The 26,721-nt window shown below is 40.7% G+C and overlaps 1 protein-coding gene across 1 annotated transcript in view; it reads right to left on the bottom strand.

The window, feature by feature from the left end:
• The window catches only part of LOC132824616 (A-kinase anchor protein 2), a 162,410-nt gene extending 136,540 nt beyond the window's left edge, over positions 1-25,870 (bottom strand). The window contains exon 1 of the mRNA XM_060839251.1: positions 25,641-25,870. The gene's annotated coding sequence lies outside the window, so the exon portion shown is untranslated. The remainder of the gene's footprint in view (positions 1-25,640) is intronic.
• Between the last annotated feature and the right edge of the window lie 851 nt (positions 25,871-26,721).

The raw sequence follows: 26,721 nt of genomic DNA, 5'->3' as shown, positions 1-26,721 counted from the left end.
GGTTAGTGAGACTCTCAGAATTTGAGACTTAGGCTGCCAACAATGAAATGATTAAAATCAGGACGTGCAAGAGGTCAGAATTAAAAGAGCAGAAATACCTCGGAGGGTTATTAAGTTGGAGGTGGTTATGGAGGATGGGGGTGGGTGGGGTGAAATCACAGCAACAGGATTATTGGTGAAGCAAAATAACAGGAGATCCTCACTTCAATACAGCCTGCAATCAAACATGGACAAAAGAGCTGAATTCCAGAGGTGAATTGAGAGAGTGATAGCCCTTGATAACAAGGCCACATTCTGCTGTGTGTCATCAAGGCACCCTAGCCAAACTGTAATCTGTGGGAATCAGGGGGCAAACTCTCCACTAGTTGGAGTCATGTCTGACACAAAAAGGAGATTGTTGTGGTTGCTGGAAGTCAACAACCTCAGCTCCAGGGCATCTCTGCAGGAGTTCCTCAGTGTAGTGTCCTATGTAGAAACATCTCTAGCTGCTACTCAATAATCTTCCCTCCATCATAAGTTCAGAAGTGGGGATGATCACAATGATTGCACAATGTTCAGCATAATTCATGACTCCTCAGATACTGAAGTTATTCATGTTCAAGTGCAACAAGATATAGAAAATATCCAGGCTTGGACAGATAAGTGGCAACTAACATTCACACCACACCAATGCCAGGCAATGGTCATGTTCAACAAGAGACAATCTAAATACTAGCCTCTGACAGTCAATTGTTAATTCAATGGCTAAGGAGGCCTGAGGAGTTGAGTGGTTTACTTCTGCTCTTAGTTCATATCTTTGTATGGCGCAAAATTACAATGCCCAGAAATGGACCATAAGCCTGTCATCTCACTCCTTGTTCTCTTGGCATACATTGTAATTTCCAGCAGAGAATCAGGTATTATGTTAATTATTTTCAAAAAAAAATTATCTAGTAATGAACAAGTTAATCAAAAATTAAAGGGAAATATTTCCAGCTATCTTCTTCTCATTGCAGTGAACTTACAATATCTTAGTAGCTTTGATTCAGCAGGTAACCTTCTCGTCTGAGTTTTGGGAATTTGTGGCTTCAGGTTCTACTCCTGCACACAAAAAAACCAAGGCTGACTCTCCAGAGCATTACTGAGAGAGTGGTGCTCCATTGGAGGTGCCATCATTTGGATGAAGTGTAAAACCAAGACCCTTTGTGCCTTCTGAGGTGATAAAAGAAGTCAGGTCACTATTCTGAAGAGAAGGAAGGGAATTCTTCCCAAGGTTTTTTAAATTCAGTCATTTGATTGTCACATCTCTACTAGTCCAATATTTATTGCCCATCCCTAATCACTAATAGGGCCAGTTAAGAATCAACCATGTTGCTGTGGATTTAGAGTCACATGTAGGTGACACCAGGTAAGGATGGCGGATGTTCTTTCCTATGTTAGTGAACCTGATGAGATTTTACAATAAAGGGACAGTGGTTACATAGTTATCACTAGTCAGCCTTTTTAAAATTAAATTCAAACTTTCGCCATCTGCTGTGGTGGGATTTGAACCCATATCCTTGGAAGAGTGACCTGGGACTTTGGAGTGTTACTCCACACATCAGTCTGAATGGTGGTATAACAATGTGTTTGTCTTAATCAACTTCACAAGAGCAGATTAGTATGGGTCATGTTGCTGTCTGTGGGAGCATGCTGGGTGCAATTTGAAAGCTGCATTTCCTACATTACCATAGTGATTACACTTCAAAAGTAGTTCATTTCCTTTAAAATGTTACATAATTGTCAGTCTTTCTTTCCACAATAACCTCCATCCAGTCACAATGCCCACCGCGAATTGTCTAAGAGGCTTTAACTTGAAGGTGCCTCAGAGACAATGTTGTATCAGCAATCACTGCTGGCAACTTGAAATGCTTGCAGGAATGGGATAGTAGTTGGAAAGTTTATAGGTCTTTAGATTAAAGTGCAGTCTTGTGAATCCTGCACCATTTTACATATAATGGACTCTGTAACAGAATTACCAGATCACAGAGAGCTATGGGACAGGGAGTGTACAAATCAGTACTGGAGCAGGGAGAAACCCTAATGAAAATGGTAATGTATGGACCATTTATCTATTCTTATATTCTCATAAATAATAGGATGTTTGAGCTTAGGATTAAGCATACTCTGGCATCAGTAACTTATAACACAAGCTTCAGATGCATCCAACATGGTGGTCATTGAATGGCCTCCCTATTCCTGGCAGAGAGAGTCTGATTTTAACCATCTTTGAGAGTCATCAATATTGTCACATGGCACGGTGAATGACCAGTTCTGATCAAACTGTAACTTTTCAGTGGTACAATAGCATGAATGACTCCAAATTGTTGTGCACGCTGTAGTAATTTTAACGTTATAAAGTTCAGTTTTTAAAAAAAATTTCCTTCTTAGCCTCACCTCTCCCAGTCTGCATCATCTCCTTCAGCCAACAATCCCACTGACATTTCTGCATTTCTCCCATTCTTGACGTGAGCAGAATTTTTTGTTGTTCTTCCACTGGCGGCAGTATCTTCAGCTGCTTAAACCATAAGCTCTGGAATTCCCTCTAAGCCTCCCCCTCTCTCACTCTACAAAATCCAGCTCTAACCAAGCTTTAGCCACCTGTATGGATATCTTTTTAAAAAGCCTTGATGTCTAACAGTTGTGTGATTGCTTCCACTCCATAGATTCTGAGTTCTGAAGAGGAGTCACTGGACCCAAAAACGTTAACTCTGCCTTCTCTCCACAGATGCTGCCAGATCTGCTGATTTTCTTCAGTAATTTCGGTTTTTGTTTCAGATTTCCAGCATCTGCTGTCTGGTAACGGATTCTGTGAAGAACCTTGGGATGCTTTATGTTGTTAAAAACGGCTATATAAATGCAGATTGATGCAGAAGTAACGTCTCTGAACAGGGCATGGTTTGCTGCACTGCATTGCTGGGAGACCATCTGGAACATTCCACCACAGAAACATGGTCTACCTTTGCATGCCACACTTCACTGTAATTCAGGGGGTTTTACTTTACTCTTTCCCAGGATTGCTAGTTAGACCAGCCTTTGTTGCCCATCCCTAACTGCTTTTGATTGGAGTGGTTTGTTAGGCCATTTCGGAGCACAATTAAGAGTCAACCATCTTTCCTTGGGTTTGGAGTCTCTTACAGGCCAGACCAGACAAGGATGGTAGATTTCTTTCCCTCAAGGACATAAGTGAAACAGGTGGGATTTTACTACAATTGATGATAGTTGCTGTGATCATCTTTACTAACAAAAAAGAGCTTTATGTTCCTGATTTACTATTGGAATTTAAATTCCACAAGCAAAACTCTTGTTGTGAGGGCATTACTCAGGCCTCTAGATTAGTAGTCTGGCAATCATTGCCATCAACCCAGTCATAACTCTCAAAACAAAGGCCAATAAGTAGCACATTGTTTTGCTTCACCCAATCAGCATAACATCCACTGTTTGACTGCGGTCTCTGGAATAAGCTAGAAAGTGATAGTCCACCTGCTGTTTGAATTTGTGAATGACAGGTTTCAGCTGATGCACAATGTACTCCATCCATGGTTCCTTTCCACTGAAGCCAACTTTCAGTTTTGTACCCGCTGTCAAATTTGGCTTTTCCTTTTATTATATTTTTACACACTTGCCTTGGTTGGTTGGGGGGGTGGGGTGGGTGGGTGGCTTTATTGTCTAAACAGAGTGGTAAACAAAATATCAAAGCAGATTCAGCAGCAATTCATGTGTAGCTTAGACAGCAGCACTTTCCATAAGGGATGACAGGATTCTTTTACACAGCGAGCAAAGGCACAACGGGGTGAATAGTCTGTGTCAACAAGCTGCCCTTATTTGGTTCTGACATTTTCATAAATGGCATAGCTTAGGTCAGCCACAGCCACGTTTTAAAACATACTTGGAATTTATGTCAGAGTTTCACTTATTACTCACATGGCCAAACCAATCACACAAACTCACAAATTGTAGCTCCTCTTTTAACAGTTTTTAGATTAGAGTGGCGCTGGAAAAGTACAGCAGTTCAGGCAGCATCCGAGTAGCAATAAAATCGATGTTTCGGGCAAAAGCCCTTCATCAGGAATACTGTATCTGCATCTGCAGTCATTGTTTTTACCTAGCTCCTCTTTTAACATATTCACATGCAAATATAGACAAGGAAAGAAATCACACTACAAAGTACAGTTCAGCTCTACTTGAAAGTGCTCATGCAAATATTTGAAAATAAATGATCAAATGCAGATATTTCCTTCAGTAATTCTCTCTAAAATTATACATATGTCCCAAATGGCTCCAGGGCCAATGAAGGGCTTTCTGAAGGTAGCCACTATTGTCCATTAAGAAACCGCCTCAGGAAACTGGGGCATGGCAAGTTCCCACAAAACAGGAATATGACAAAGACCCGATCAGCTGCTTTTTCTTGTGTGTTGTTGATCGAGGGATAAATATTAGCCAGCACAGAGAGAACATGCTCTTTCGCTCTTCCTCGAAATGGGGCTGTTTATGCCCATTTGAGAGCACTGAACTAAAACCGTTTCTTGGAATCAAGCCCCTTACAGAAAACTGGAGGTAACACATATAAAGACATATAAAATATATAAAGACATATAAAATATATAAAGACAAGCTCTCACAAGACTCTTGGGAATCCGAACAAGAAGTTGAAAGAAAGCTTTATAACAGAATTTTTAAAAAGTGTGTGTGTGTGTGTGTGTGAAAGAATGTATAATAGTTTAAAGTTCCCTTCAATCTTGTCAACTCTCTTAACATATCAGCATTAAGATGCCCTGAAATCCATCATTTAGATTTTAAAATATTTAAAATCAATTTTCTCATACCACTGCATGAATTGCAAGACAAATTAAATTGACTGTTACATCCTGTTGACACATCACCATTTATTCATGCCTGTTCATTTTTCTGTATTAGAACTCTACAAACATGACCAATGGAAATAAATGTAATAGGAGTGCTTATGGATCCAGGCTGAACTTCTCCAAGAGTGCCACAGATAGGAAGGTCAGGGATCTGACAAGGCAATGTCTAAAAAGAACACCATTAGGGAAATTCCAAGCATAAGAGAGGAAGGAACACTTCCTGTGTTGACATCGTATGATGTGAATTCAATTTTACTTCAGAACTCAACAATTTTGGCAAATGAACTCGAGTGTCAGGCAGTGGCATTAATTGTTTGCAGACTGATCTCTCAGCACACACCTAGGAAGATTTTTAAGCAAAATGGGATACATTTTTCTTGTTCAATTGTGTGAGAATCAGGAGTGTACAGCAGGGATGTGATCATGCCATGTCCCTGCTAAGTAATGAAGATATCCCAGTTTATGTAGAATGAATCTTTATCCTTTCTTCATATGTTGAAAAAGGAAGAAGGAGCAGGAGAGATCACCCCAATATCTTGTCCAAAGTATATCCCCATCTTGAAAGCAAATCATTCTGGCCTTTCCTTTAGGACTCAGGGACAGTACAGCATGTCTTATGACCAAAGAAGTACTTCTAAAGTGTAGACTGTGGAAGCTTGCTGTTTTCTCTATATTACAACAAATTGTGAAGCAATGAATGACTAGTAGGTTGGTGTTTCATGATGATGGTTGAGTGTTAAATATTTACCAGGACATTGGGTAAACTTCCACTGCTGTTGTCAAAATATGGGATCATTTACATCCATGAGGCAGCAGAGAAGGCCTTGGTTTAACACCTCACCCATAAAACATATTGCTGCCTACTGTGCAGAACTCTCTTCACCACTGCACTGCAGTTTCGGTCTAGATTTTGTGCAAAAACTGGGATGTGACTTGAACCTATGACTTCGATCCCCAGGTGAGAGTGCATGAGCTGAGTTACAGTTGACACTATTTGATGACAACCAGACCCTATATGGGCATAAATATTTGACACCATTTTATAGTGGCTCATGAAAGAATCTTCAGCACAGAGGGGCCTGTGCCAAATACAATAACGTGTCTGGGCTCAACTAGTTTAATAATATGGAATTTAGATTGCTTGTCCATAGTGAAGATGAAATGGAAAATGAAGCAATTGTATTGTAATGTCATCAGGATAAGGTTTTTTTTAAATCATTGCTTGAGGATGAATGGCTGTTTCAGTCCATCTGGCTGATAAAGAAAGCTCATTGTGTATACTGTATCAGCAATTCTCTCACCAACTGCTTGTTCAACACCTTTTGAAATGACTGATGTTATCAGCTTTAATTGCATCCGTGAATAATATATTCTAAGTTTTTGCCATACTGGTTTACAAATAGTTATACCTACAGTCAGTGCAACTTTAGTTCTTGTTTTCAAATCCTTCCATGGCCTCACCCTTTCACGATCTCTGTTATCTCCTATACTTCAACCCTGCCGCTTCCCGACATTTCTGCATTTTTCAAAGTTTGGCTTCTTTTGCATCTCAGATATTCTTTGCTGGCTGCCACACATTTAGCAACATAGGCCCCAAATGGTATAAGTTCTCCTGTTTAACCCCTTCATCTCCTCTTTATTTAAAATATTCCTTAAAGCCTGTCTCTATATTCAGGCCGTTGCCCACCTTTTTCAACATCTTGTTCAGTGGCCTTGTGCCTAATTTTGTTTGATAATCTATATCCTGCTGTATCTTCTGACAATCTTCCTCATTACTTGCAACTCCACCAATCTTTGTATCATCCACAAACTAACTTGACCAGCCATGTTTTCCTCCAAATCATTTACATGGACCACAAACAGCAGAGATCCTAGTCCTGATCCCTGTGGAACACCACTAGTCATAACACTCTATTCTGAAAAGCATCTTTCCACCACTACCCTCTGCTTCTGATGACTAAGCCACTTCTGAATCTAACTTGCCAGCCCGCCCCTGATAATATGCGACTTCACCTTTGATATCAGATTGCCACGAGGGACCTTGTCAAAGGCTTTACTGAACTCCATATAGGCAACATTGAGCACTCTCCCCTGATCAATCATCTTCATCACCTCCTCAAAAACACGATCAAGTTAGTGAGGCATGACCTCCCCCAACCCCCTCACAAAACAATGCTGTCTTTCGCTAATAAGTCCATTTGCTTCTAAATGCATATAGATCTTCTCCCTGAAAGTATTTTCCAATAATTTCTCTACCACCAACATGAGACTCACAGACCTGCAATTTCCTGGATTATCCCTGCTATACCTCTTAAAGAATGTGACAATATTTGATATTCTCCAGTCCTCTGGGACCTCACCTGTGGCCAAAGAGGACACAAAGATGTCTGTCAATGCTCCAACAATTTGTTTTCTTGCCTCCCTCAATATTCTAGGTAGATCCCATTGGGATCCAGGGACTATTATTTACCTTAATACTTTTTAAGATGGACATCACCTCTTCCTCTTTAATAGCAACCTGGCTTAAAACTCAACACTCCTTTCCAGGAGATCATTCTCCATCAATTCCTTCTCTTTGTTGAATACCGACACAAAATATTTGTTTAGGACCTCCCCTATCTCCTCTGGCTCCACACAGATTCCCTGCTTTGTCCTTGATTGGGCAATTCTTTTTCCTGATTACATTTGTATAAAAAGCCTTGGGATTGTCCTGAATCCCTTTTGCTGATGACTTTTCATGACCCCTTTAAGCCCTTCTAATTCCTTGTCTACGTACTTTCCTACTTCAAGGGCTTCATCAGTTCCCATCCTCCTAGACCTTATGCATGCTTCCTTTTCCTTCTGACCAAGGTCATAACTTCCCTGGTCATCCAAGGTTCATGTAATTTGCCATATCTATCCTTCATTCTTGCAGAAACGTACCACTCTTGAATTCTTTTCAATTGCAGTTTAAAAGTACCCTCACATCTCCAACGTAGATTTACCCTTAAGCAGCTGTCTCCAATCAAAATTCTCCATTTCCTGCCTAATGTTGTTGTAGTCTGCCTTCTCCCAATTTAACATCTTCACCCGAGCACTGCTGTTATTCCTACCCATGAGTACCTTAAAATACATGGTATTAAAGGTCACTACTCCTGAAATGCTCCCCCACTGAAACTTCACTCACCTGATCGGTTTATTTCCCAAAGCCAGGTCCAGTATAACTTCTTCCCTGGTTGGACTGTTTACATATTGTGTCAAGACTCCCTCCTGAATAGTCCTTCCAAATTCTGCCCCATCCAAGCCCCTAGCATGTAGTCAATTCCAGTCAATATAGGGGAAGTTAAAAATCATCACCACAACAACCCTACTGGTTTTATATCTTTCCAAAATCGGTCTACACATTCTCTTCTGGATCTCCTGCTGGCTGTTGGGAGGCCTGCAGTATACCCCCAGCATTGTGATTTCACCTTTCCTATTCCTGAGTTCTGCATGAGTCCTCTGATATATCCTCCCTCAGTACAGCTGTGAGATACTCCTTGACCAGTAACGCAACTCCCCCAGCCTTTTACTGACCTTGCTATCACACCTGAAACTCTGGGACATTCAGCTGCCAGTCCTGTCCCTCTATCAGCCAAGTCTCTGTAATCACAATAATGTCATAGTTCCCAGTACTAATCAAAACTTAAGTTCATCTACGTTGCCTATTATACTTCTCACATTGCAAGAGATGCATTCAGACCACCTCACCTGCTCCTTTCGACAGTGTTTCCTTGTCTGTTCTTGTTCTTAGTTAAGTTTGCCTTGTTTTCTACCACTCCCTCGATTTCTGCACCTCCAACCTTATTCCTCTGGTTCCCATTCCCTTGCCACACCTTTAAATCCTCCCCAACCACTCTACCAAGTATCCCCCAAGGACATCAGTCCTACTCCTGCCCGGGTGTAACCTATCCAGTTTGTACAGGACCCACCTCCCCCAGAACCATGTCAAAAATTTTCAACAAGGATTTTTGTCTGTGATAGCTTATTTCCAATCAGCCTAAATACAGCACAAATACAGCCCATGCGACCTAATCAGTCTTTGCTTAAACTCCATCGAGTCTTCTCCCATTTCATTAATCTTTTTATTCCTTTTTCTCTTATGTACTTGCCTAATTTCATTTTGAAAGAGTCAAGATGGTCTGTCTCAACCTCATCCTGTGGGAGTGAGTTTCTCATTCTAACTACTCGCAGCAGCAGGTGGTGACATGGTGGTAATGTCACTAGACTGACACTCCAGAGGGTCAGGCTAATAGTCTGGAGACCTGGCTCAAATCCCACCACAGCAACTGGTGGAGTTTAAATTCGAGTCATAAATCTCGAATTGAAAGCTAGTCTCAGAGATTGTGACCATTAAAGAATAATCAATTTACATAAAACCTATCTGATTCACTAATGTCCTTAACGGAAAGAAATCTTCTATCCTTACTCAGTTTGGCGACTCCAGATCTACAGCGATTTGTTTATCTCTTAGCTACCCCCGAAAGCCCAGCCAAGCCAATCACTTCAAAAACAGTTAGGGATGGGCACCAAATTGGGGACAAGAGTCCTGTTGTATTTTTAAGGCTGAGAGAGAATGAGTTTTGATCAGTAGGGGAATCAAGGGTTATGGGAAGGGGAGGAAAATGGGGGTGAGAAATGTCAAACATCCATGGTCCTATCATCTTGCAGTCCATGCCTGAGGGACAGATTTGCCTATCCCTTCTCCTGTTTCTTAAGGCCAGCGTATGACCATACTGGCAATGGCCACATCCTGCGAGAGAACAACTTCTTAAAAAAAAATGTTATTTTATTTCTCAGTGAATTTATTAGTAACAATCTTGTATTAATGGTCTTGATAGCTTTTGGATTCTCCCATAAGTGGAAATAATCTCTCCACATTGACTCTCTCCAATTAATCATAATGATTTTAAAACACCTATCAGAAATCCTTTTAGTCTTCTCTTCTTGAATGGAAGATGATCCAATCAGAATTTCAAGATCAGTTAAAGTAACTTTTTAATATCTACATGTTTTATCTCAGTGCTGATAATCATATTTGGCAAGATTTTTATTTCTCCGTTGTTGAACAGAAAATCCTCAACTAGTTGTGAGTCGGTCACCAATCAACAGTCAATATTGATTAATTGTGTTGGAACTGTCCACACAGTAATCACTTTCTTTAATTAGGTCAAGTTTCAGTGTATACTCTACTACAGAACAACAGTTAATGGCACGGCAGAACTTATGAATAATACAACAGGCTGATTATAACAGTATTAGGCAGGAACTGGAGAAATTAGATTGGATGTGGCTGTTAGAACATAAATCCACATTTGACATGAGAGAGTCTTTTAAAAGGCCAATTGTTCAGAGTTCAGGAGAAGCATGTTCCTGTGGATGAAAGATAAATCTTGACAAGATTCAGGAACCCTGGATGACAAGAGATATTAACAGATCGGTCAAAAAGGAAAAGGAAGCACATGTAAGGTTTCCTTGTGTAGGAAATCAGACAAAGCCCGTGAGGACCATAAAGGAAGCAGGAAAAAAAACTTAAACAGGGAATTAGGCAGGCTAAAAGGGGCCATGAAATATCCTTGGCAAGTAGGATTAAGGAGAACCCCAAGGCTTTTTATGTATATATTAGGAGCAAGAAGGTAGCTAGGGAAATAATAGGTCCACTCAAGGACAAAGGAGAGAAATTATGCATAACGCCAGAAAAAGTGGGTAAGGTCCTTAATGAGTACTTCATGTCAGCATTCTCCAAGGAGAGGACATGGACAGTGCTAAGATTAGGGAGAAATATGTTGATATTCTAGAGCATGTCAATATAATGAAGGTGGTAGTATTGGTGTCTTGAAAAACATTAAAAGGTAGATAAGTCCCCAGGGTCTGATAGGACCTATCCAAGGATATTGAGAAAGGCAAGGGAGGAGATTGCTGGGGCCTTGACAGAGATCTTTGTGTCCTCCTTATTTAAAGCAAAGGTTCCAGATGACTGAAGAATAGTCAATGTTGTTCCTTTGTTTAAGAAGGGCAACAGGGATAATCCAGGAAGTTATTGGCCACTAAGCCTTAATATTAATGGTTAGGAAGTTGTTGGATAAGATTCTTGGGGACAGGATTTATTCACATTTGGAAAAGACTGTACGTATTAGGAATAGTCAACATGGCTTTGTGCGGGGAGACCTTGTCTCACAAGTTTGAGTTTGTTAAGAAGTGACAAAGGTGATTGATGAGGGAAGGGCAGTGGACTTTATCTATATGGACTTTACTAAAGCATTTGACAAGGTCCCTGATGTAGTCTGGTCCAGAAAATTAAGAATGGGATCCACAGTGAGTTGTTAATTTGGATACAAAATTGGCTTGGTCATAGAAGATAGTAGTTGGGGAGTTGTGAAATGGTATTTTTTTGACTGGAGTTCTGTCACCTGTGGTGTTTCACAAGGATTAGTGCAGAGACCCCTGTTGTTCGTAATATATATAAAATGATTTGGATGAAATGTAGATAGTCTGGTTAGTATGTTTGCAGACACTATGAAAATTGGTGGAGTTGTGGATAATGAGGAAAGTCAAAGGACACATCAGGTTCTGGATCAGTTGGAAAGTTGGGCAAAGTAATGGCAGATACAGTTTAATCTGGACAGGTGTGAGGTTATGCATTTGGGGAGGTCAAATGCAAGAGGAAAATATACAGTTTATGGTAGGACCCTAAGGAGCATTTATGTACACATGATATTGCGGCCCACACCAAACCCCCTCAAAATATATTAAGACAATAGCCAAGACTCTAACCTTTTCTTATTTTAAAAGCTAAGTGTAAGGCATTATGTTCCAGATGCAATTCAATTGGTCAAACGCTTCAGTATTAAGCAAAGCACACTTTATTTTTATACTATATTTGAAATACAGACAAAAATAAAAAGAAAAGAATTGGCTTAACAGAAACTCCATCAAAATGCTTAGGAAAATAATAGATATATTACTAACTACTAATTAACTGTTCTATAGTAATATCCCATAAACACCCTTGGCAAAGCCAATTCTTTAAAACAGATGGTCTCACATGCAATTCTAGCAACAGGAAGAGAACCCCAGCTTCTAGCTGTAACAGAGAGAGGAATAAGAGCTTCCACATCCAGCTTCAAGACCCCAGCAACAGCAGAAAGGTAAAACTAAAAATCCTTGTTCACCCATTCAGGCTGCTTCTATTATTTTAATTTTTGCAAAAAAAAATGCCTCTCAAACTGTTTACTCTATTACATACTGCTTGGTTCTTGAGTCTCAACCTTCCTTCACAAAAAAAAGGATAAAATAGGCCTCTTAAAGCCATAACATTGTCACAATGGATCCTGTGATGTAAGCCCATAGCACCTGGAAAGTGGCAGTGCAAGTTGATCAGCTGGTAAATGAGGTGTTTGGCATGCTTACCTTCAATGGTCAGGGCACCAATTGTAACAATTAGCAAGTCATCTTGCAACTTTATAAAACTTTAGTAAGGCCACATTTGAGCAAAATTGCACACAATATGAAGAATGTGGAGGTTTTGGAGACTGTGCAAAATAGATTTGCCAGGATGTTACCTGGATTGGAGTGTATTAGCTACAAGGAAAGGTTGAACAAACTTGGATTGTTTTCTTGAGAACATCGGAGGCTGAGGGGCAACCTGATAGAAATATACAAAATTATGAGAGGTGCGGAAAGGAATGGTTGGAATCTTTTTTCCAGGGTCAAATTGTCAAATACTACAGGACACCAGTTTAAGATGACAGGGGGAGTGTTTAAAGGAGATGTGTGAGGCTTTTTTTTAATGCACAAAGGGTGTTAGGTGCCTGGAATGCACTATTGAGGAGATGATAGAAGCAGATACACAAGCAACATTTAAGAGGATTTAGACAAACTCAAGAACAAGCAGAGACTAGAGGGATATGGATCATATACAGGCAGATGGGATTAGTTCAGAATAGCATTCTCTCCATTTAGACATGGTGGGCTGAAGGACCTGTTTCTGTGCTATAATATTTTACATTCTATGTTAAAAGGTTAATACAAAATCATTAGCTTGGATGCCATTTTAAAAAAAATCCCACCCCTGTTAGTGTTTTCCTGAGTTTCTTTCTCATCGACTCTCCCATTCAGCTCTACATCCACCAGACAGTATTTCCTATATTTCTTCTTGTCAAATCCAAGATAGAATTACTTCCTTTTACTTTTTAAACGCAATACTAGACTCTCATGACTTCAGTGAATCTGTGATTATCACAATGTACCCAATATTTGTTTGAGCATTTAATAGGAAAAACCAGAGATTGTTTAAATTCAGAATCCGAGATTCACCCAACACTGAAGCTCAGAAAGCCAGGGTGTGGAGCTTATCCTGAAAAAGTCAAGTGAACAAAATAGATAAACAAACAATCAGATGTGTGCAAACGGACATCTTTGTTTAGGGTTGAGTGCGGTTGAGAGTGGTCTCGATGTTGTGGAAAATGGAGGGAGAAGTGATTGTTAAAAAATGTGTCATTTTTTTCCCAGCAAAACCTGGAAGGCTTGCTCTCTCTCTCGCCTACTCCTCTCAATCTCAGGAAAGCAACATCTAGTGAAAAAAGCCTGAGCAATTTAATTTTTTCTTTCTTTCTGCAATAGATCCTCTCCCTTTTAAACTTTTTCACTCTGTTTGTATGTTTGAATTTGCATTTTCATTATTGTTCTCAGGGTTCGTTGGTAATAAAATTTCTCTATCATTCACAGAAAACATCCATAGTAATTGGCTCCTTCATGTTCTAATTGAGTCTGATAGTTGTGTGTAAAAAAACCAGAGATTGTTTAAATTCAGAATCCGAGATTCACCCAACACTGAAGCTCAGAAAGCCAGGGTGTGGAGCTTATCCTAAAAATTCCCGATGAAGGGCTTATGGTCGTAACGTCGAATTCCCTATTCCTGAGATGCTGCCTGGCCTGCTGTGCTTTGACCAGCAACACATTTTCAGCTGATAGTTGTGTGTAACAAAGAAAACAAAATAATTGTTGTGACCAAATGAGAGACAGTTTACAAAAAAGATTACTTTTGACCTCATTTGGTTGTAACACTCATCTGAAAGATACAACCTCTGACAACACGGCACTCCCTCAGAACACCACTGGGCATGTCGGGCTGGAATTTGCACTCAAGTCTCCATTTGGAAACTGCAAGTGGAAATTCACAATCTTATTAAATACAGAAAAGGTTGTTCCCTGAGCTACCCAACCTGGAAATGCAAAGCTGTCCGTCTGCAAGAAGCACATTTGCACTGTTACTCTGGAATGCTGCTGTTTCTGATTGTACCAGCAGAAACTCCTTCTTTAAAATCAGCAATCATTTACCTCAAAAGGATCTTGACAACAGTCAGGGCTTTGATGAAGTGGCAGCTCCACTACATAAAAAGTTAATCCAGGATCTATTTCATCTCAGTTCTTGCATTATCTCTTTGCTAAAAAAAAATCAAACATTTCAGCGTGGAAGTTAAGTGGGTCACAGCTTGCCCTGGATTTCTCTTAGGAGGAGAAAGTGAGGACTGCAGATGCTGGAGATCAGAGCTGCTGGATTTCTCTTACATACGTATCAGCATTACCAGCCATCAGAATCTGTCTCCACGCTTCAAGCAGCTCCACTGTGATCACAGAATGGCTAAAACCTTCTGGTTTTCGGTTTGAACCAGACTGAATGCAATAACTATCCTTCAACGCTTCACACACAGTTTACAACAACGAAACAGGCTACTCTGCCCAACTGTTCTGAGCTGGTGCTGATACTTGACCACAGGTGCCTCCGACCTGACCCTACAGAATGATTAGTTCAGTTCAGTATTGGAAATTGGTGTCAAAGGTGGGATCTTGCTATAGATGACAGAATGCAGACTAGTGGCATATGAGTAGTTCATTTCAAAGTGTAGAGCCTTGCAATGTCTGGAGACTGTGTGACCCAATCAGTCTATGCTGCTGTAGAGAACACTACACTATTGAAGATGCTGTCTTCTGGATGACATGTTAAACAGTGGCTCTCTCAGGGAAAAAAAAATCTCATGGTGCTTAATTCAAACAGGAGCATGTAGGGTGTAAAAGTTAAAAGGAATTATTTTGAAGGAAGGCAAGGGAGTTATCACTGTGTCCTGCAGGTTATTTATTTCTCCATCAACATGGCGAAATCCAATTATGTGACCATTAACTCATTGCTATGATGACTTGCTGTGGAAAAAATTGGTTACCATGTTTTCTACAATAGCAACTACACTTCAAAAAGTAGTTCGTTGGCAACAAGGTGCTTTGGGACATCTTGAGGTTGTGAAAGGCACACTATAAATGCAGGTCATCTTTTTAAACTTCGGAGAAAAAGAATAAAATTTAAAAAGAAGGTAACAAATTTTCCAAACTGAATGTTTGGCCATGCTTGACCACCATGGCACGGTGGCTCAGTGGTTAGCACTGGTGCCTCACAGCACCAGGGTCCCAGGTTCGATCCCAGCCTCAGGTGACCGTCTGTGTTGAGTTTGCACGTTCTCCCCGTGTCTGCATGAGTTTCCTCCGGGTTCTCTGATTTCCTCCCACAATCCAAAGATGTGCAGGTTAGCCATGCTAAATTGTCCATAGCGTTAGGTACATTAGTCAGAAGGAAATGGGTCTGGTGGGTTACTCTTCGGAGGGTTGGTGTGAACTGGTTGGGCCGAAGGGCCTGTTTCCACACTGTAGGGAATCTAATCTAAACTAAACTAATGATTAGAAATCAACGCACACATTGAGATCACTATCAGGATGTGACACCCAGAACTCCTTTAACACAGCATTAGAAGCATCAGTCTCAGTATTGAGATCAAATATGAGTACTCAGTCTGTAAACCTCTGACTTGTGGGTAATATTTTGAACTACTAAGCTATTGTTGACTATACCATTCACCCCATGAGTGACAATAACATGCACATCACGAGTGGAATTGTAAACAGCCAAACACGGACTTCCATCAGCTTCCAGAGGCCAGGGAAGAATGTGTTTGTATTTGCAGTTAATTTGCTGACTAGAATTGGCTGGTTGGAATGCAGCGAAGGCTAAATTGAATCAGTAATAGGGTCACCTTGACTGATGCAGTATAAAGCAGAATCAGCTAAAAACGAAAAGATTTTTATGATAACTGCTGCAAGCAAAAGCCTTCCTCATCATTTACATACCTCTTCAGTTTTCTTCCTCACTTGTTCAAATGTTGCTGATTTATATTGCACATACTTTTATTCTCAGCGATAACACTCCCATGTGACCATTCTGCACACATCAATATCCATGGGTCTTTACAGAAGTTTAGAGATGCTTGGGGCACTTAAACAGAGCCCAAAACATGGCCTCAACTGACAATTGGATCATAAAGTTATGGATTCATACAATGTTTAGAGTCATAGAGATGTACAGCACGGAAACAGACCCTTCGGTCCAACCCATCCATGCCAAACTTATATCCCAATCCAATCTAGTCCCACCTGCCAGCACCAGGCCCATACCCCTCCAAACACTTATTATAGTAGAGAAGGTCATCAGGTCTATTTCAGCTCTCTACAAAAGGACAAAATTAGCCAATACCATTGACTGACCAACTCCTTGTGGTATTCCGGCAAACATAATCGATTCAAGCACTTGTCAAATTTCCTTTTGAATGCCTCAATTGAAGCTGCTTTCACCATTATCTCAGATGGTGCACTTCAGATCTTAACCCTTTGTTGTATCATTCACCGTAAATCATTATCGTCTGGTTCTCAAATTATTTCGCAAATGGTAACAGTCCCTCTCTACCTACACTGATTGGGCACTTCATGAGTTTGAGCACATCCATCGATTGTACTTTCAATGCTCTTCTCCCCAAGAAATTCAACCCCAGCTTTGTGAATCTGGCCCTGAAACCATTTGCGCAAACCTTTTCTGCATCCTCTGCAATTAGAAGTGAGCAGTGTGGGAGTTCTCCTCAGCACCTAACATAGGCACATGGAAATAAACTGCTCTACTCCGCTGCCCTGGGAGAAATAGCTGACTCAGCATAGAACAGGAATCATAACTCTAACCTTCCCGGATCTAACCTCATTCATCAACTATCAGGGGAATCCCCAATGTTACTTAATACAGGCAGGTTTTCTCTTAAGTCTTCAATTTTAGGGTACCAATAATTACATATTGTCTCTAACAATGCTTAAGTGCAGAAATACAGAGTGAGTTGAGCTTCATGTCCTGCTGTTGGAGCATGAGAAAAGTTGATGAGTATAGGTTCTGAAATCAGAGTTCAATTGGTACAGCAAGTGACTGAGTTAGTTTAGTTGGCAATTGGCTAGTAGGTGGTGCAGAAGCATGTGTTCAATGCCTGTTCTGACTGAGCTAGACTGAGAACCTACCTCCTCACCTTAGCCCTGAAAGTGCAAGGCAATGGTAAACACTGACAAAAACTGCCAAGAAAATGTCTCAGGATGAAGTATCAGCAGACAAGCAGTCAAGGAACTGCCTACAGGCACAGAATACAAAGGAATGGGAAGATTATGAAAAATATGCAGGATACAAAGGATCAAGAATAGGATGATGAGAACATATCATATACAAGGAGCAAACATATACTGAAGTTTCCAAGTTGATAACTGTAATGGTTCATGGCATTTCTCATGAATAGAAATGGTTGTAATATTTCCAAGACCCTGGTGTCTCTGCCATCCCTGATTTTAAAATGTTCCGACTTTGACAGCTACAGGTTTGGCTGCCTAAGCCCGCATTCTGATATTTCCTTCCTAGCTCTCTCTAGCTCTTTCTGCTTCAAGACAGTCTTGAAACTCGACCTCTTTGACCAAGCTTTCAGCCTAATATCTCTTCACGTATCTCTGTGCCAAAGTTTGTTTTCTAATGCTCGTTGGAAAGGGAACAACTTCCGCATTAAAAAGGAGTTGTTCTGCAAATATTTGGAATACAAACTGACATACAATCATTAACAATGTTTGGGTAGTCACAGGATGTTAGAAAATGGCTCCCACACTCCTTGTGTTTTAATCCAGTAATGTTCATGCCAAGAATTCAGAACTTTTGATAGCTGAACCCCAACATCCTAAGACAAACCAAAATATTGGTTTGTGTTACACAGTGTTACAAAGATACTTCACACTTAATATTTCTTAGATATCTTGAGTTTTGAAGGATTATGAAAAAAGTTATTTTATACAAAAGTGCGGAAATACCTGAAATTGTTTCTTTAAAAGAAATCATTGAAATGTCAAAGCAGACATTGGAGGTTATGTTTTCCAATAAGGCTTTATACCACTGGTGATGGTGTCTGCTTTGCTGGGGCTGTGTGAACAGCAACTGCATGGAAAGAATGCATTAGTGTCTGTTCTTTAGTTGAGGGCGGGGATCAAGAACCCTGCAAAGAAGGGCTGCGCAGCTGATTTCTTCCACTTCTGAAAAAAAAAACCACTTGTTGAGTTCAGGGTGAAACCTCTTTGTGCTCCTGGATGTGCGATTGCAAGAGTTTCTCTATGCTGCATTTCTTGAGCAAGCTGTTCTACAAGATTCCAAAGACAAGCATACACAATGAGAGACTTGGCTAAACAGAAGATCAGAGTGGCAGCCTTCAGAACATCCCACACTTTATCTTGTTGCCTTCAGCAATAATCCACTGGCTTTCTGAAAACAACACTCTCATCATCCCTGCAGAGAAATCCATCTTTTTCCCTCTTTTCCTCAAGAGACTGTGCCAGTTTTGGGGTCATTTCAAGGAATTTATACTTCTGCATTACTCAGCATCAGTGTTAAGCAAATACTGCATCTTCATTGAATAGTGTTTGATAATAAACAAAATAATTGCACTTAATAAGAAACCTGTTTGATAGATTTCTTTTATTTAGAACCTGATATAGAAAAAAGATATTTAATTGGCCACTGTGGTAACAGGGGAAATTATTTTTATTTGATGTTATGACCATTGGAGTAGTGGGACTAGAGCGACAGTTGTAACAGCAGTTGCAATAAAAGTATGTTACACATGGTTTCCACTGGAGTCCTGTCTTACAGGACAGAGGAGCAAAAAACCAATATAAAAAAGGTAAATCTAACCTCATCCTCCCCAATCTAAAATCACAGATGGAAGGCATCTGGATGGGTATTAGAATATGAAGGGTTTAGAGGGACACGGGCCAAGTGCTGTCAAGTGGGATGAGATTGGATTGGGACATCTGGTCCGCATGGACGAGTTGGACCAAAGGGTCTGCTTCCATGCTGTACATCTCTATGACTCTATGCCACTATTTGAGACATATTGGTAGGAAATACCACTGCAACGGTCTAGTGAAAATGGGGTGTTGTCTTCATGTTGAGGAATACTCTCCATCATCTTGTCTGGTGCCACCAACATTTTAAATGGGATAGATTTCAAACAGATCTAGCAACTTCTGAGGCATTGTGGGTCATCAGCAGAAATGTATTCAACCACAATCTGTAATGTCATGTTTTGGCATATCTCTCATTACAATCAGCCAAGGAACTAACTTTGATTCAATGAACTGTACAGAAGAGAATGTAGGGAGCAAAACCAGGCAAAAGACACGGTGGCACAGTGGTTAGCACTGCTGCCTCTCAGCACCAGAGACCCGGGTCCAATTCCTGCCTCAGGCGACTGCGTGGAGTTTGCACATTCTCCCCGTGTCTGCGTGGATTTCCTTCGGTGCTCCGGTCCCACAGTCCAAAAATGTGCAGGTTAGGTGAATTGGCCATGCTAAATTGCCCGTAGTGTTAGGTGAAGGGGTAAATGTAGGGGAATGGGTCTGAGTGGGTTGTGCTTCGGCGGGTGGGTGTGGACTTGTTGGGCTGAAGGGCCTGTTTCCACACTAAGTGATCTAATCTAAAAGACATGGGAAGCCCTACATTTTAGAAAGCAAATCCAGCCCTTAGAGGGTGTGCCAAAGAGATTTACTGAACAGTGTTAGGGATGAGGGACTTCAGGGATGTGGAGAGATTGGAGAAACTGGAGCTTTTCTCCCTAGAGCAGCAAAAGCAAAAGAGGAGGTTTATTTGGAGTGTTCAATATCACAAAAGGTTTTGATCTGGTAAATAAGAAGAAATTTTCTTCATTGGCAGAAGAATCAGTAACCAAAGGACATGGAACTAAGATGATTGGCAAAAGAGCAAGAGATTACATGGAGAAAATTCTTTGAATGCAATGAATTGGTACAATGCAAAACACACTGTCTGCAGGTGTAGTGGAAGTACATTCTGCGGTAACTTTCAAAAAGGAAGTGGATAAACATTTTAAGGCAAAAGAATGTGCAAGAAAGAATGTGGAATGGAATTATTTCAACTGTTCTACCAAAAATATTGGCAGAGGCAGGTTGGGCAAACAATTTTCTTTTGTGCTGCCCATTTCTGACAATTTATCTTTGCAATGACTCCAATGAAAGCAGAGTTTCAGAGTTTCATGCTTACATCCTGCCCACTCTATGCCATTATCCATTCTTAAAGTGAAACACATTTCTGCCCTGGAACAGACATTAATTGGGATTTGTTGCAATTCATCTTTTTACATTCAAAAAAGTAAACAAATCTGCCAGAATGAGTTAAAGTTTCCAGGAAATTCAAGTCAATGAGACAAAACTGTCTTTAAATATCAAGTTATGTACCGCCTACAATAATATGGTTTTTAATCTCAGTATTAGTTATGGATTTTCACCTTCACATGAATCCATAACTAATGTCTATGGTGTGATTTGTGTGATCAGTACTCCCATAGGTCACAAGAACAAAAAGCTGCTGCATTTTGAAATTCACTGATATTTCTATTTGAACCAAAACAAATCTACATTTTTATAGTGCTTTTTACAACCTTGAAATTCAAAAGTACTTTAGAGACATAGTTATTGTTGTCTTGTATGGAAATGACTCATCACATTTCTGTGCTCAAATTGCCTAATTGCCACTTAATTAGCTTTTACTGATGTTGATGGATGGACGTTTGACAGAAAATTTAGGGAGCACTTCCCAGTTTCCCATTAAATAGGATCCTTTACACCCACATCAGATGAAAGACAGGATCATAGTTTAATGTCTTCTCTAGAAGACAATATAGTGCAGATTCAGTCTTGTAGCACCATACCTTCTTAGGCTTTGTGCTTAAAACCCTGGAGAGGGAGTTAAACCCACAATTTTCTAAATTAGTGACAAGGCACTATCCCCAATACAATTACAAAATTGGTATGTTTGTAACCACTTCCAGAGAAAACAAATAAAAAAAAATCAATAAAATAAGTTTTTGATTAACTGCCCTCTGCTCAAGCAGTGTTTCACAACCTCGTGGAAATTGGAGCTCTCTTGCACCTTAATCAAAAGGGTCTTCATATGATAACCCATAGAACTAGCACGATTTGGCTGTGGAATCATCACAATAAGTCCTAATTCTTTTCTCCCCTGATACATACATACAAAATTTACCCATATGGTTTACTTGACCTAGTTAATGATTTGAGAATACCTTAGCTTACGTCCTTCCTCTGCTGGGAACCTTGTCATCAAGAGTGGATCCTATCCTTTAGGCTAGCAAACACAATTACCCAAAAGGAGGAATCTTTGGGTGTCGAGACCTCATTAATTGTCTGCATAGATATCAGATTAGTTTCCCTCCCCCAACTTGTGTCTATTATTTTTCATCAACTGTGTTAGCAATTTCAATTCCTTTCTAGGTTAATGCTCCATCAGCATAGATTGTTCTCGGTTTAAAAAAAAGACTAATGACTTTGCAACAGAATGGTTTACTGAATTAATGCGTGCACAAATCAATTTCTGAATTAATTACCATAATTACTCTCCTTAATTTGAGGATTAAACTCACCTTGGAAATTTCAATGGTGTTTTGCCCATTACATTGTGTGACTGCAGCAGAAGATTAACAGCAACCCTGATATCAGTCTGTCAATCATATAGGGCCTGAAGCATAGATATAGGTTATCTGGCCCAACATCTTCATGGCAATGTCTATGCTCCACATAAGCCTCTACTGACTTTATACCATTTAGTCCTACCACAATTCTTCAACTCCTTGCTGTTTCTATCACAAGTTAGTTGGGTTGAATATGCTCTTGCTGTACTGAGAATTCAATGTAAATTAGAGATAACAGGATGATTTGAAGAAAATCCCTGATGTGAATCTCACAGCAAAATCCATTTAGCAGAAAGGTCAATGTAGATTTTTAAACATATTTATGCATAGAAACTGAACTTTACAAAGAGAAGGGGATTAGTAACGACCAGGAGTAACATAAATGTATCGAGAGGCAATTAACACAAATAATAGCAAATGAGCTTGCGACTGTGGAAGATCATTCTCTATATATTGTTCTACCACAATCTTATATTACAGCATACATGAAACACAAACTCTTCCAGCTGTTCTGGCCTCTTTTAGTACAGTCGTTCCTCCCCTATAAAGCTGAATACATACAAAGGCTAGAGTATCATATTAGAATACGAGAGCCTACATTATTCATATAGAATCACAATTCCAAAGCCCTTTCATTCATTTCTTCTGTGATTGAAACATGTCACAATGTGATCAATAGTAGCAGGGTCCTGAATTTGGTTTGGCCATGTCAGAACTCCACCTTGGAGATATATGAAGCACAAACAATAGTTTGCATTTATATAGCCCTTTACTGTAGAAAAATGAACAGAAGCACAGTCAGACATTGGAATATAAGTGGGCCATTCGGCCCCTCGAGTCTGCTTCACCAATCAATTGGATCATGGTCATCTGTATATTAACTCCATCTGCTGGCTTGTGTCTATAATCTTTAATACCTCCGTTAGATAAAAATTAATCACGTTTTAACATTTTTAAATTGGCCCCTCCAGCCTCAGTAGCTCCTGGGGCAAAGTGTTCCAGGTCTCCATCACCCATTGTGTGAGGATGTGCTTCCTGTCACCCTCAGGTGAACTAAAATGTTAAGGTTATGCCCACTGTCTTAGACTCAACATCATTTCTCTCTACCTACCTTATTAAATCCTTTACTGTTTTCCAAACTCTTAGTTAAAATTGTCTCTTCGTCTTTTATATTCAAAAAGGACAATATCCACTTTATGCAACCTGTTCTCATTTTATAACCATTTTGGCTCTTGCATTTACTTGTTTTAAGGTTTTATAAACCTTTCTGAAACTGAAAAAGTCATTTCTCTGCCAAAGGAAAACACAATGACAGTGGAGTCAAAAAGATTGAGTGAAGGGTTGCTTTTGACAAAAAAGAATGGTTAGAAATTCGACAACGTTCGCTCTCAACACTCTCTCCTCCTTGCTATTCCAATGAGTTCAATTAAAGAGTTGCAATGGGACAATTCCATATCACCAGCCTCTACATCACCCACTTGACCATTCTTGATATATCATTCTAGCCACTGAACACCAGTAGGTTGTTCGGTCAAAGGAAGTGGCACAGCAGAACCTTTGGGGCTTGTCAGTCCAGGCAGTTCTCAATGGATTGTGATTATGAATGGAACCCTTCAAAATGGTCTTGATGCTAATTGTTCTATTTTTCTGCTGCTCAGCTGTGATCTGAGAATTTATGGAAAATAAGAACATCCCCTCCCCCCCGAGTAGTTCTGCTGCAATACTGACTACTGTTATCCAGCCCAATCTATGGTGACCTCAAATGGGATATTGAATCAAAGACAATTTCCATTCTCTGATATTTCATCAAACCATACCACTGCTTTGTCATAGAGTATCATTATTGAACATAGACAATATACATCTTCTGCAAAGGATGTAAAACAAAAAACTATAATTTTCTATTGATTCCATAATTGATTGTTAGGGATTTGAGAGTGGATGCACAAATCATTCCTCCTGTGAAATGCCGTAGGATGTTTTACTCCTAGACCAGAGAAGGTAATGAGGCTATTTAATAAAAAATATTTTACATAACTTGATACTTAGGGGATCTAAGGGGAACTGGCAAGTGAGTCAATGACTGGAGGATATTGACTGAAGGTCCATAGAGATAGATAAGGTATAAACAAGGAGACATTTTTACACTATGTTTTTGAGACCTGAAAATGCGCTGCCTGAAAAGATGACCGGATCACATTCAACAGCAATTTCCAAAGCAGAACTGGAATTATACTGGAAAAGGAAAGAGTTGGACAGTGGGTTTGGTTGGATAATTCTTTCAAAGAATAAGCAGTAAGATCTGAACAACATTCAGCCTCTGGCAGCTGGAGCAGGTAACAGCATTTGTGCCACAATGATCACTCCCACTCAGAGAGAGTGTAACTATCTCTCTATAACATTAATTCAATGGCATTAACAGCACTGAATCCCGATTAATCAACATTCTGGAGTGGGGTGGGGTTAATTATTGACCAGAAATTGAACTGAATCAGCTTTATATGTACTGTCGAGAGTGTAGTGTTGGAAAAGCAGGTCAGGCAACATCCGAGGAGCAGGAGAATCAAAGTTTCGGGCAAATGCCCTTCATCAGGAATCTGATGCCCAAAATGTCGATTCTCCTGTTTGTCAGATGCTGCCTGACCTGCTGTGTTTTTCCAACACCACACTCTCAACTCTAATCTCCAGCATGTGCAGTCCTCACTTTCTCCTTTATAAATACTGTGGCTACAAGAGCTGGGAATTCCAAAATGAGTAACTCCACCTCCTGATTCCTCAAAGCATATAGATCACCTCCAGGGCACAAGTCAGGAGTGTGATGGAATACTCTCGACTCGCCTAATGAGCACTGCTGCAACACCACTCAAGATATTCAACATCATCCGGAACAAAACAGTTGCTTAGTTGGCACACAGATGTGAAACAGTTGGCACACATCTACAAGATGTGAAACACTAACTCATCAAGGCTCTACAGCATCTTCCAAACCCTGAGCCCCTACCACTTAGCAGGACAAGGGCAGCAAATAAATGGGAACTCCACCACCTAAAGTTTCCCTCCAAGCCACAGAGCATCCTGAATTGGAACTGCATCGCTATTCTTTCACTTTTTACAGATTCAAAATCTTGGAACTCCCTCCCTAAGCACACTGTGGATGTGTCAACATCTCAATGACTGCAGTGGTTTAAGAATGTGACTCAAGAACAATCAGGGAGAGGAAATGAATGCTGGCTGGGCCAGTGACATCCACTTTGAAGGACTACATTAAATGACTAGGATGGGCTGAATGGACACCTGTTCTGTGTGGGTCCATTCAAACACGCGCAATGTATCTTCAGGCAAATAACTGTCACGTATGCAGTATTAATTGTCATATAACCATATTCTAAGCTCCAACTCCCCCGGGCGATCAAGACCCCCTTGTAAAACATCTATCTACTGATATGATCCTATCACTCATTCAGATGATAGCAGCGTTGTACTACCCCACCTCCCACCATCCCTCACCACCATCCTCACCTTCTGAATAAACTAAAGGAAGCGGGGCAGAGCTGGAAGGCAGCGCTGTGAGTCTCACGATCCCCACTGAAAATGTCCACAGCAGCGGGGGCTCACCGGTCCGTGTGTCCCGGTCTGCTGTCTTCACTGGGCAGACATCGCCAAATCTAAACGCTGGAGCCTGCTGCAGTGGCGGCTCCTCAAGAAACCCAATCCTGAACCGCAGTGGGGCGGGCGGGGTGGAGAGTGCACTCTGCAGGCTGCGTTTTATTGCACATTTAGTCTCCAGTAGAGCCCCTGCTTCTGCTGAAACAGTTAACCTTACTCAGGTGCCCCCATCTAAAACACTTACCTGACTTGTGTGCCCGGCAACTTTCCCGTCCCGTCCCACCCCCTCAGTTCAGACCCTTGTCCGGGGGGGGACTGGTGGCAGCGAAGTTTGTTGAAGCGTTTTGTGGGCAGGTTCGGCTGAAACTGACCACTCCACTTGTCCTGTTTCCGATCCTCGTCTCTCTCACTTTCCCCTCTAAATAATGGATGGATGGATTCCAGGCGATATTGTGTTGGTGAGGCTTTCTTCTCTTCGATCTCTCAAGGAGTACGGCTCGGAACTAGCGGTGGGGGGAGTAACTACCTCACACGGTCAAAGCCGTCAGTCTGACTCCCCACTGTTCACTCACTTCAAACATCCCTCCCTCCTATTGTCCAAGGGGCCGCCAACCAGTCAAAAGCACTGGTCCTATCAAAAAGACGCCCATTTTGTTTTGAAAAAGCAAGTCATGTATTCGGAATTTAAATTAACCCTTTCTCTCTCTCTCCCTTTTTCTGTTTAATTCTTTTCCGCAGATGAAACACTCCTGTTATTCTGTAAACCCAACCAGAGACAAGAAGGTTGCAAGGATAACGTGGAAATTAACGAGAACTACTGCAGTTAGGTGGTAGTGTGGGGGTTAATAATAAAAGAAAAAAAATATAAACAGGAGTGTCAGAGGTTCTGTTCACTCTGAGAGCTGGCTCTGAGGAAATTGGATGAGTGTGTGTATGCGCAAAGGTGTCTGAGGGGAAGGGGACTATCCCTGGACTAGCTGCCCCACATTTCTAGAGAGAGTAAAAGGAAAAAAAAAGATAACGTGGAAGTTTAAAGCCTGGGAATTGGCCGTTCGATCCATCTGGCCTGTTTGTTTCCGATAGAGACTCCTATATCCCAAACTCTATTTCTTGCCGGGTAAGAGCAATGACTGCAGATGCTGGGAACCAGATTCTGGATTAGAGTGGTGCTGGAAGAGCACAGCAGTTCAGGCAGCATCTGAGGAGCAGTAAAATCCACTGCTGGCTCAGAGGTTGGGACACTATTACTATTGGGTATTAAGGGTAATGTAAGCAAGGCAGGTAGATAGAATTAAGTTGCAAATCTGCCACAATCTACTCACATG

Source organism: Hemiscyllium ocellatum, chromosome 2, assembly GCF_020745735.1.
Source record: "Hemiscyllium ocellatum isolate sHemOce1 chromosome 2, sHemOce1.pat.X.cur, whole genome shotgun sequence".
NCBI lineage: Eukaryota > Metazoa > Chordata > Chondrichthyes > Orectolobiformes > Hemiscylliidae > Hemiscyllium > Hemiscyllium ocellatum.
Note: the sequence above shows the minus strand (reverse complement) of the source record. Positions and strands in the feature narration are given on the sequence as shown.